The sequence below is a fragment of the Centropristis striata genome, chromosome 14 (genome assembly GCF_030273125.1).
Source record: "Centropristis striata isolate RG_2023a ecotype Rhode Island chromosome 14, C.striata_1.0, whole genome shotgun sequence".
Taxonomy (NCBI): Eukaryota; Metazoa; Chordata; class Actinopteri; order Perciformes; family Serranidae; genus Centropristis; species Centropristis striata.
Window position 1 is genome coordinate 28,402,312 of NC_081530.1, and position 10,419 is coordinate 28,412,730.

Here is a 10,419-nt window from a genome sequence, read left to right on the forward strand (position 1 = left end):
ATATGTAATAAAAATGTCACAGTATAGTACGCCATAACAAAGTTCATTGAATGTTATAATGTTAAACAAAATGTATACAAATTTCATAAATATGTCATTTCACAAAAATAAGTCAAAAAAAGAAAATACTTCCGTCATAAGATTAATAAAAAAAAAAACATAGTTTAGTATGTCATAAAAACAGATGTCATTTAAAACTCGCAGTATGAAATCTCCTAAAAAATGCCATCATGTATTTCATAACAATGTATGAAAAGGGAGAAGGGAAAAAGAAATCAAATACTGCATGGGATGTCCCATTTAAAGCTCCTTTGCTGCCTCAGTTCTCCCCCTATCGGTCCGGATTCAAACCTTTAGAGCAGAAACTTCCTGTAGCTCCATAACTCTGACAGAAGGGTCCCAGGGCATCTCAAAAACTTAAGAGTCTTACCTGGGGTTGCAACAGTAATCTTCAGTCTGTTCCTTGGCTGCTGCAGCGAGCCATCTTGACAATATTTTCCTATTGAAGCGCTATACTTGCTGCCATCCTACACACACTGGCACTGGCAGCTTCTGCTGTGGTAAATATAGACGAACAGGGCTGCATTTGGCTCGCCTTAGTCTTGTGTCAATCCCACACAACGCTGCATGAGAAAAAATGGCCCAATGGGAGGTTTTTCAGTTTCCTCCTTTATCGATCTCTGTTTTTCTTTCCTCGAACATCTGTGATGAGACAAAGACAGAAACGTGTTACACTGGTAGGACATTCTTTTAAAATACACAAACGAGAAAGAGAGATAGATATGACTCTAATGAAAAGCATGTCTGTCTCATAGAACTGCCTGGTAGGTGAGACTACTACATTTTTGGACCAACTATGCTATCAGAGTTATCAGGGGACAAAAAGCAGGAAGGGTGATTTTTGAAATTTTTGTTGTATTGGCGAATTCTTCAAATCTTGAAAAGTGTAAAATACAGCGTTTCTGTGACTTTTTTTGGACTAGCAATGGTATCATAGTTATCAGGGGACTTTTCTGGGATGTTTTGGTGCATTTTAGACAAAAAGTAGGATGAGTGATGACTAAAAAAATCTGTATTATCAGAGAGAACTAGACAGACTTCAATGAGAGCTACATCCACAACATCATTTGTTGGTGTAGTATTGTGAGAGAGGACATTAAAATAGAGCTAATTTCCTGCTTAACATTAATTCCATCACTTTTTAAAATAAGTAAATGATATGGTTTTGAGCTGCTACTGTTCATGTTATGATTAGACTATGTTAATGTGGAGTAAGTCAAATTCACATTCCGAGTCTACTTTTCTTTTTTTTAATGTGAGATGCCATTTTAGCAACAAGGCAACTCAGTGTTTTCTGTGGAACACATTTCTGGGCAGGTGCGTATGCATGCACATACATAAATCCCCTTCAAAATAAAACTAAAAATAAAATGTACTGATTTCTAATTTCCAGGTAACCTAACGCGGGCCGGACAGGGACAGCCACTGGGCCGGATGTGGCCCCCGGTCTGCCTATTGCCCAGGTCTGGTATTGAGGAACAACAATGGTCATGTACAGCCGGGTAAATCAATAGTGCTGTCAGACCTGCAAGTTTCATATGCACACTGCAGGCCTAGGTAAGGCTGCTAATGTAGAATTCAACGGTGGCTGTCCTAGAGAGGGGCTTAGGGAAGGGTCAGTCAGGAGTGTTTCTCACTTGGTCTTGAACCCAGAAAGTCACACTACCCATCAGGCATTTGTTTCATTTGGTGCAGCCTTGGGTGGGGCTAGCAGTGGGGAAATCTTAAAGATTTATTGGTGCATCAGAGAGACATCCCCCGTGGTCTTCAGCACATCACCATCCATCTTTCATTCCCCCCACATGTCTTTTTTTTTCAAAGCCCGACACCGCAGAACATATGGTGACTTTCGAAAACTCAGGAGCAATTAGAGGAGAAAACCTCACGGTCCAAAAACAGACACCCGAGGCAAAGTTCAGCTCATTTGTTGTCTCCTCTTCATCACGTCCCCCTCCTCAGTGGTGCTCTTGCTCTTCAAAGCCATCCCGAGTGATTCATGGGCTCCGGTTTACAACAAAGTGCCCGTCCATTTTACAACATCAAGAGGTGTCAGCCTTCACCAGAATTAGATCCTGAGCGACGCAGAGGAGAACAAAACACTTTCGTATGACATGTTCACTTGCTGAGATGGCTTTTCACCCAAAATAGAACAAAAGATTTTGATGTGCATATGTGTGTATGTGTGAAGTATAAGTGGAAACAGAGGAGCGATGAAGGAGGTTTAGTGTTATGAAGAGAACATAAAAAAAACTATTCAGTGGTGGTTTTTGACTAAAATGTACACTTTTAAAAAAAAAAATGAGTGAGAGAGAGAGAGATGACAGGTGACTGTGGGACCATTTTAGCTCTGTTAGGTTTTGTTTCTTCTTGACAGGTGTGTTTCCTACAGGAATATGACAAAGGGTGCAAAAAAGTAAGGCATTTTAGAAATACAGACACCCTTGTTCTTTAGCTATTCAAGCTGCCATAATTAGAAGACAACACAAGTTCGGGATGAAGTATTTCCCCAGTTCACATAGTTTTTGATATGCACTTTTTAAAAATCTTATTCAAACTTTGACGAGGAAAGACTTTGACTCAGATATAGGGAGTTTGGTTTCCAAGGTCAAGAAGGAACTTTGAAAATGTGGTTTTATATGGAGTAAAATAGATGTCCTTAAAGTGCTCTAAAAAGGAAAGTTGAGACATTTTCTAATCCAGTGATATAATTGGAAGCTCCAGAACAGCTGTTGTATATTGTGGTGAGATTTTTGGCTGGAGCCGTGAATGTCAGACTCAGCCCTTTGAAAACCAAAGTCTGTCACCGAGGGAGTGACAAAGTTACAGCATTGGTCAAAGTGAGAGATGACGGTCGAGTTGGAGCTTCCCCCATCTTTCAAAATGAATAAGCATCAGCATAGAATTACAATCAGATAGAAGGGACATTTCATTGTTGACTGTAGTATTTGTTCTGTGGTTTTAGTTGGCATGGTGACAACACACTTGTGTGTCAGAAAAGTGTGTCAGCAGATTCTGAGTTACTGTGTTTTCTATTGTCTGTGTCTGGCTGCTCTCCCTCTACTCTCTGTGATTTCTGCGTTTCCTGATAGCTCACTGCTAACTGCTACTAACTTTGATCGTCAATGCTGCAAAACTAACCTTAGGTTTATTTTTGCATGTGTTCGCAACTTGCAGATTACTGCAGTTAGGCGCTACAGGGGTCACAGTTCTTTTCAATGGCATTGGTACAGGGGGGCGCCAAAGATCCACGGGGGTTCGCAAAGCCCTCTTCATTTTAAGGGGTGTAATAAATCTAATGGGTTAAATATAACTATAAATTTGAAGAAAAAAAAACAATCCACAAGCTCACAACACATGGCAAGGTTTCATGCAAGTTTGAATGTCTGTTTTTTTGCAAAAGTAAGTAATTTAGCATAATAAATTTAACCTCCGAAAAACCGAAAGTCCACACAAAGTTGGTCTTCTATTCTTCTTTTATTTTCTTCTAAATTTGACCATTATTTACACTATTAACATCATATTGTCTTGAAATTTGTTTTCTTTTACTAGCGATTGAGACCATAGCGTTGTCCTAAAAAAATTTCTGAGGAAATGAATCAAGTCAGGCATTTTCTCATTTTGTATTGAAATGAATGGACCGAAATGCTTTTGCAGCTGCCGTCAACACCCCCTGTTGGAATTTATAGTAGAATGCAGCTTAAGGTGCTTCCCGGTCTGCCTCACTGCTCAGACCAGGAGGTTGCCGCTTGATTGGTACACATAAGAAAGGTTGCCACTCTGAGGCACTACTGTGGCAATGTCATTACCTCTGTGATCGCAAATCATTTAGCCAATCCACTTTATCAATTCTTACAAACATTACTGGGACCACTACAGATGTACATTTAATATCTAGGAATTCACATAATTGACACCACAGTAACAATTTGGCCTCAATTAAGCACTTTGACAGGCTCTAGCCTTATACTAGGTTTTGACTTAGTCTTGTTTGCTCAACTTCTTTTTCCAAGGTGGAGAATAAGAAGAAAAGAGCTGTGTCTATTAAGCAATTGGTGACACAAATCAACTTGATTCCCTCCAGTATACAACAGTTTTTCCCTCATGCAGAGTGAATAGATCTTGGCAGACTACTCGTCTCGCCGCCCATTAGAAATGCATTAGTCCTGGTGTGCTTGTATAACTCTTGTAAACACTGACTGACTGCAGCAGTCTCTTCCATCAATCACCACACAACCACCAGCGAAGATAAGACTTTCGGATTCATTACCGAGATAGCTGAGATTAAGCAACTGTTGGGGTGGACATGGGAATCAATTTCTGAGTTGTATCTGTTTATCTAAATCACAGTTTCCCACTCTGCTGGGATGATCTTTGTCTGGGTTAATGCAATCATTTCGCCCTGCTAATCCTGGCCTAGGGCCCCAGGTGCTGCAGCTGGAGGAGCAGGCACAGCCACTGCTCATCTGCCTGTTCAGGAAATGTATCAACACTAGATTTATGCTGTTAACATGCAGCTCTATTTTGGCATTACTCAGCTGATTTACCCACCAAATTATCATTCAAATATAAAGTAAAAGGCACCATAAAAGTAGTCGTACAACAGAAAACTGAAAATCAGTGCTTCTAGCCGGTCAACAAGTCCTACAAGCTATCATCCCAAATAGGTTCTTTGCTCCTACCAGAGGGGAACCTTCAGGGCCTTCAGAGAAGGCCTTTAAAATTCTAAACCAAAAAATATGAGTATTAAATAATATATGTATATTTTAAAAAGCAAAACTATCTCATTTAATTTCATACAATACATTTAATACATTTTTCTCTCATCTATCTTCTAAAGTTAAGTTTACTGTCAAGTTCACATCAGCAATGAAAGGGTTACTGTCCTGAAACATGTTATCCAATCAGAATCGTCCGTCTCTATGGAAACCCGGTTAGCTCACTCATTAATTGGTTAGGACTTCACGAATCTCGGGGAAGGCCACGCTATGTGTTTTGGTTTGGAGAGTGATGGGAAATCACACTTTGACCAATTGACCAATTGGCCAATCACAGTTTGATTTTAAGTGGGCGGGACAAAGACAAAAGATCGTAGGCCTTCGTGAAGTCCGAACAGCGGGCAGAGTGGTGAGAGCGGTTGAGAGACAGTTAAATGGTGGAAGACGAGAGCGACGTAGTGGCTAGCTTGATAGCATCACCTTGGGTAAAACAGCAATTATGAACACTTCATGCTGTTTAGTTAATTTTTTTATTTCTTTTGGATTTTTGTGCGTATTATGGAGCCATTTTGGTCCATGTTTGTAAGTATTTTTCCCCACATGATTATATTTTCTAAAGTTGCAACAAGTGGGGATGGCGAGACTTTGTGTTTATTCGTTTTAAAACATGAAAAATGCAGAAACAAGAGCCGGTTGGACTACTGAAGGCCAAGCTGTAGTGCTCACGGTTCGCCACTGGTTCCTACCATCTAATATGACCCACCAGAGTGTTTCCTAAATGAGCTTCCCTACTGTTGGCAGTTCAACCTAAACACCCTCAACGATTAAGGGTATCCATTGACAGAAATGGCCTATGGCCTATGAGACCAGATGGAATGACTGACAGATATTTCAACAAGATCTCCAAAATAATCGACAGAATAAACCGTTTGTCAATACCACCGATAACGCCACATATAAGCGCTTGTCAAAATGACCCATATTATCGTTTCACAGTTCACGGTACGTACAGTTCGCGGTTATAAGTAGTATAAGCAGGCGTTATGAAAGACATTTTAAAAGTAAATAAATGTACGCAAATGCCTGAAGTGAAGTAGTTGCAAGTGTGACGTGAGCCATGGAAGCTATGTAAAATCTTGTTTACTTTGGTTTTCACATGGGACACGAACCCCGTTCTCCTGGGTGAAAGTCCACTATCTGTTCAACCCCTCCCTTAATCTCTGCATTGCTGTCAATCACTGCTATTACATCAACAGGTGGTGGCGGAGGACAATCTGAAACATAAATATAAGTTGTATTTTGCTGCCTGTACAAACACCCTATATTGACGTTTTTGAGGAGAGACCAGTCTGGACATTTGTAATATCAAATTACCAAAATACATTCAATGTTCAATGGACAACTGTGTTGTTCATAGTGACAAGTTGATAGAGACACTGGGTTTCCAGGGCCTTCCCTGAGTCATTCCTCTATTGTGTTTGGATCAAAACAAGACAAACATTTATGTGGTCTAAATCTGAGTTATTAATCAATAACTCTGCTTTGTTCAGCACCTAGAGGTGTCAGTCACATTGATGTAGAAAAATGCTGCACCCAGCAAGGTTCTGTCTGCTGCACACTGACTGAACAGTGTTGCTCTCGGGTCAGGTGAATAATAATGTACAAGGGATATGGATCTGTCCTTCCGTTAATCAATAACATTAGTGCAGCAGAGCTCCTCTCTGCGGTCTCTGATGGGTCCACATTGGACAAATGTCTTCAGTAATGAGAGACTCAGAGAGAACAAGCCGAGAAAACAAGTCAATACAAATGATGGGCAAGAAAAACTTAGAACAACTGCACACACATTTCTTTTTACCATCTGGCCCTTTAGCTGTAACTTTGCTACCATTAGATTTGTGATTTACTCCAGTAAGATGACATTTTGTCAATAACACCCAGAGGGAACAGCTGAACTATGGCAGTCGATAATAAAAGACGAGAAATAGCAAGTATAGTTTCTTTGTTTGTATTGGTTTTACCCTTAATCCTCCCCTACTTTGAAGATGGTTTGATGATGTTGCGTAAAATCTTTAAATGTTCACAAGCTTCCTGACCTTAAATGTGATGCTTCTATAATGCAGACGTAGAGGCAAGAAAACAGCAGCACGCAGCTCAAGATCGATTCTGACTTTGAGAAAATGTTAACATGTAACAAACAAAAAACACTTTCTGAAAGGAAAATATAAGATTATCTGCAGTTTTACATCTGCTGCCACCCCAATATGGAGAGGGAATTAAATTTTATATAATGCTAACACTGACGGCATTGGAATTTAGCAATGCCCTAACTAACAGCCCTCACTATCTGATTCGAAATATTGTCTTGTTAGAAAGTCGTTGTTGGCTAAACTGACCCTTAAAACAAAAATCGGTAACGCTTTATAATAAGGTCCTTAATAACCATTAATTAACAAGTAATAAGGCATTGTTCTCACTTTAGATCCGGTAGTTGCAAAAAGCATAGTTAACTGATAGTTAACTTATAATAGATGAGCAATAAAGTATATTTTAATATCAATAAGCAAACAAAATAAGATTAATAAAGGCATGGCAAAGACATAATGGGTGGGTCATGGGTGTTTGTAATGCCATTATTAACACTTATATAAGCTTATAGACACACAATAATGTTAATAAGCATCTTGTAAGGACTTACAAGGGCCTTATTACTTGTTGATTAATGGTTGTTACAAGGACCTTAATATAAAGCGTTACCCAAAAATCAAGTTGACACTATTGAGGGCAGAAGGCAGGAGGAGTCTGAATGTGTTTCCAACTTGTCCTCTATTAAAGTATGTGTGCCAATATAACCAGTGCCGGCCTTAATCTGATTTGATTATTGCGTCCTGCTGAACTAGGAGAGGAGCTGCACCATGCTGGCTAAAGCCCTCAGGCTGCTGTCACACACGCCGCATGAAGTCTCAGAGAACTCGTAATGAGGCCAGCCAAGTCTTTCCTCTCCTGTCTTTCACAGGCGAGTGTGCATGGAGACACACTAACACAAAAACACATGCACATACACACCTGAGAACTAGTACCTCAGGGAATCAAGATATGGTAAGTACATAAAAATAGCTACTTTGCATTGGACTGATGCTTTGCTAGGTTGTTTTCTCCAGGAGCTGTAGAGTATACACATTTACATACTGAATATGGATTTATAAAGCCATAAGAGATATATTAGCATTTGTCAGACACATCTGAATCAATATCTTGATAAAAAGGAAGGTTTACAGCGAGTGGATGAAAGAATAAACATGTTGTTCTGCAGTAAATATTTGTTGATACTGTCAAAGGGTTTTATAAAACATAAACATATTTTTGAGTCAGATCTTTTTTTGTATCTTGTTGCTTGAAGTGTCTTTCAGCCACTTTTGCATTATGTTGTCGTGATAATTTCCACTTTTCCTTCTGTCAAATACATTTGCAGTTCAGAACTGATGCAACAGCTGCAGGTATGCGGCTTCTTTTAAACTTTTATATTTCATGTACATACTTATTCTGTTCTGTTGATATGTAAAGTACATATTGGAGGTCAATATATTTATATTTATAAAGCTTTTTGTGGTGAAGTTGTCACAATCTCAAATGTATAATTTGGGTCTTTTTCGGTCATATTTTTCGGAGTACAGAAGACAGATGGGGTCCAGGACCTTTATACTGCAAGTTGTGTCTGCTGTTTTGTCCAAACACTAAATTTGTCTGACTTCTCTTAATGGGAAACTCTGCCGATTTTCAAACATCTGTGTGACTGCAGAGATGGATGAAAATCAACAAAGTTTCCCTCCCCTTCCCTCTTTCTTTGTCCTTGTTGTTTTTCCTTTTTCCTTTTTTCTAAAGAGCGGCTAATAGAGTTTCATCAGGGCCAAAAGCTCCAGTGAGTCACACCACAGCTTCCCCTCCCAGGACTGCAGTCATTTAAGTGTGACTGCTGACATATCCGCATGCTGTGTGTGAGCAAGAGACGGGGTGAGTGAATGAAAGACTGGGTGGCAGGCAAGAGAGAGTGTTTTCTTTTTTGCCCAAGAGAGTGTGAGACAGATGCTGTGAGGAACTGACTTACATTTCTAATGAGCACAGGGGCATCAGTATCCATTCGTGAGTGAACAATCTTCCCCTGAAGACGGAGCTCAGTGGAGGTTCCTGTGCTGGGTGGTAGATAGAGCCGTCAAGCAAGAAATGGTGTCACACACCGAGGAGTAAGGGACTGCTACGACCTGTGCACGGGGAAATAAATATCCTGTGACACAGCCAGGCATGTAATGGGAAAACCCAGGCACCAAAACCCAAGGACGCACACTCACAAAGACAAACCGAGCTAAAATATTCAGCAGGAAAACAAAAGGAAGCTCCTCACTCATTCTGGGTCATCAAATTAATTGTGTTTGACGGATTTCTTTCCATATAAATATGTAAGGAAGATGACAGCTTTTGCAGTGAGAATAATTTGAGTTTGGCATTTAAATACTCCTTAATTAACTGTCGTATTGAGATTCTAAGCACATTCTATTGATCAGACCTTTTTAAATAGTTTCTTCTGCCCACTTAAGTGTTAAAAATGTCAAATGTATGTATAAAAAAGATCTAATGAAACTGACAAAAGTGTTGGACAAAAGTGTTTAAAGACAACAACTGTAAAATGATGATATGTGTTGTTCTGACTGTTATGAAAATAATTTATGGGATTGTTTTTTAAGGTGGTTCTGGTCCATTAAGACCACAGGGGCCAGACTGGGACCATCACATCTTTCAGAGGAGCTAAATTAACACTTATTTTAGCAGTGACAAGGTTTAGGAACCAGGTCAGACTAGTCCCCAGACTTGCACTATCCTGTTGTGGTGAAATATGCCGAAAAAACAAGCATCGGAAAATGCATATATCATGACATGAGTTACACTGTACGTTTCTTATATATTTTCTAATAAACATTACTACAAAGGTTATAGAGGTACAGATCAACAGCATACTGCATATGCAGATTTGAAAGTTATGTCCACATCAAAAAGTATAAATGCATGTATCAACTACAGCTAAAGGCTCATTATACTGCACAACTTCAAACAACAAATCCAGGATGATAAGATAACTGAGAGCTACAAGCAAACCTGATTCATCGCAGAAAAAAAACACAACAGGTGAGTGAACAACCAAGCAATGCAAAAAAGTCCTGATGATACTCACTGTGTCTGCAGACATCAACAAAACACACAACAGCTTTAGTGTACAGGCAAACAAAGCACAGCACATAACAACATGAGCCACTGCACAGCAACGGTTAATACTCACAGACAGAACCACATGACCGTCATCATGACTCCAAATAATAACTGATGCACGATTGGAGGTGACACTGTTTAACACCAATACTATAAAAACAACTTGATAACCAATCACACAAATTAAACTCACCATATAAATGTTATTGACGTCAGTGGGTCACAGCTGCAAACCGTCACATCATGCTAGTCATCATGTGACGTCATCGTCAGACTGATGAGAGCCAGGTTACTTTATTTATAGCTTAACTATTAATATTTGTTGATCAGTGGCAGTTCTAGACCAATTTTACTGTAGGGGCCAGTGTTTAATCAGAGGGGCACA

At 39.6% G+C, this 10,419-nt stretch overlaps 1 long non-coding RNA gene across 1 annotated transcript; it reads right to left on the reverse strand.

Moving 5' to 3' along the window:
* Positions 1 to 250: 250 nt before the first annotated feature.
* On the reverse strand, positions 251 to 10,184 carry LOC131985541 (uncharacterized). Its single transcript, XR_009395639.1, has 3 exons — positions 10,105 to 10,184; positions 8,881 to 9,034; positions 251 to 702 (listed from the first exon to the last, which is right to left on the reverse strand). It is a non-coding gene; the product is annotated as an uncharacterized LOC131985541 (long non-coding RNA).
* Between the last annotated feature and the right edge of the window lie 235 nt (positions 10,185 to 10,419).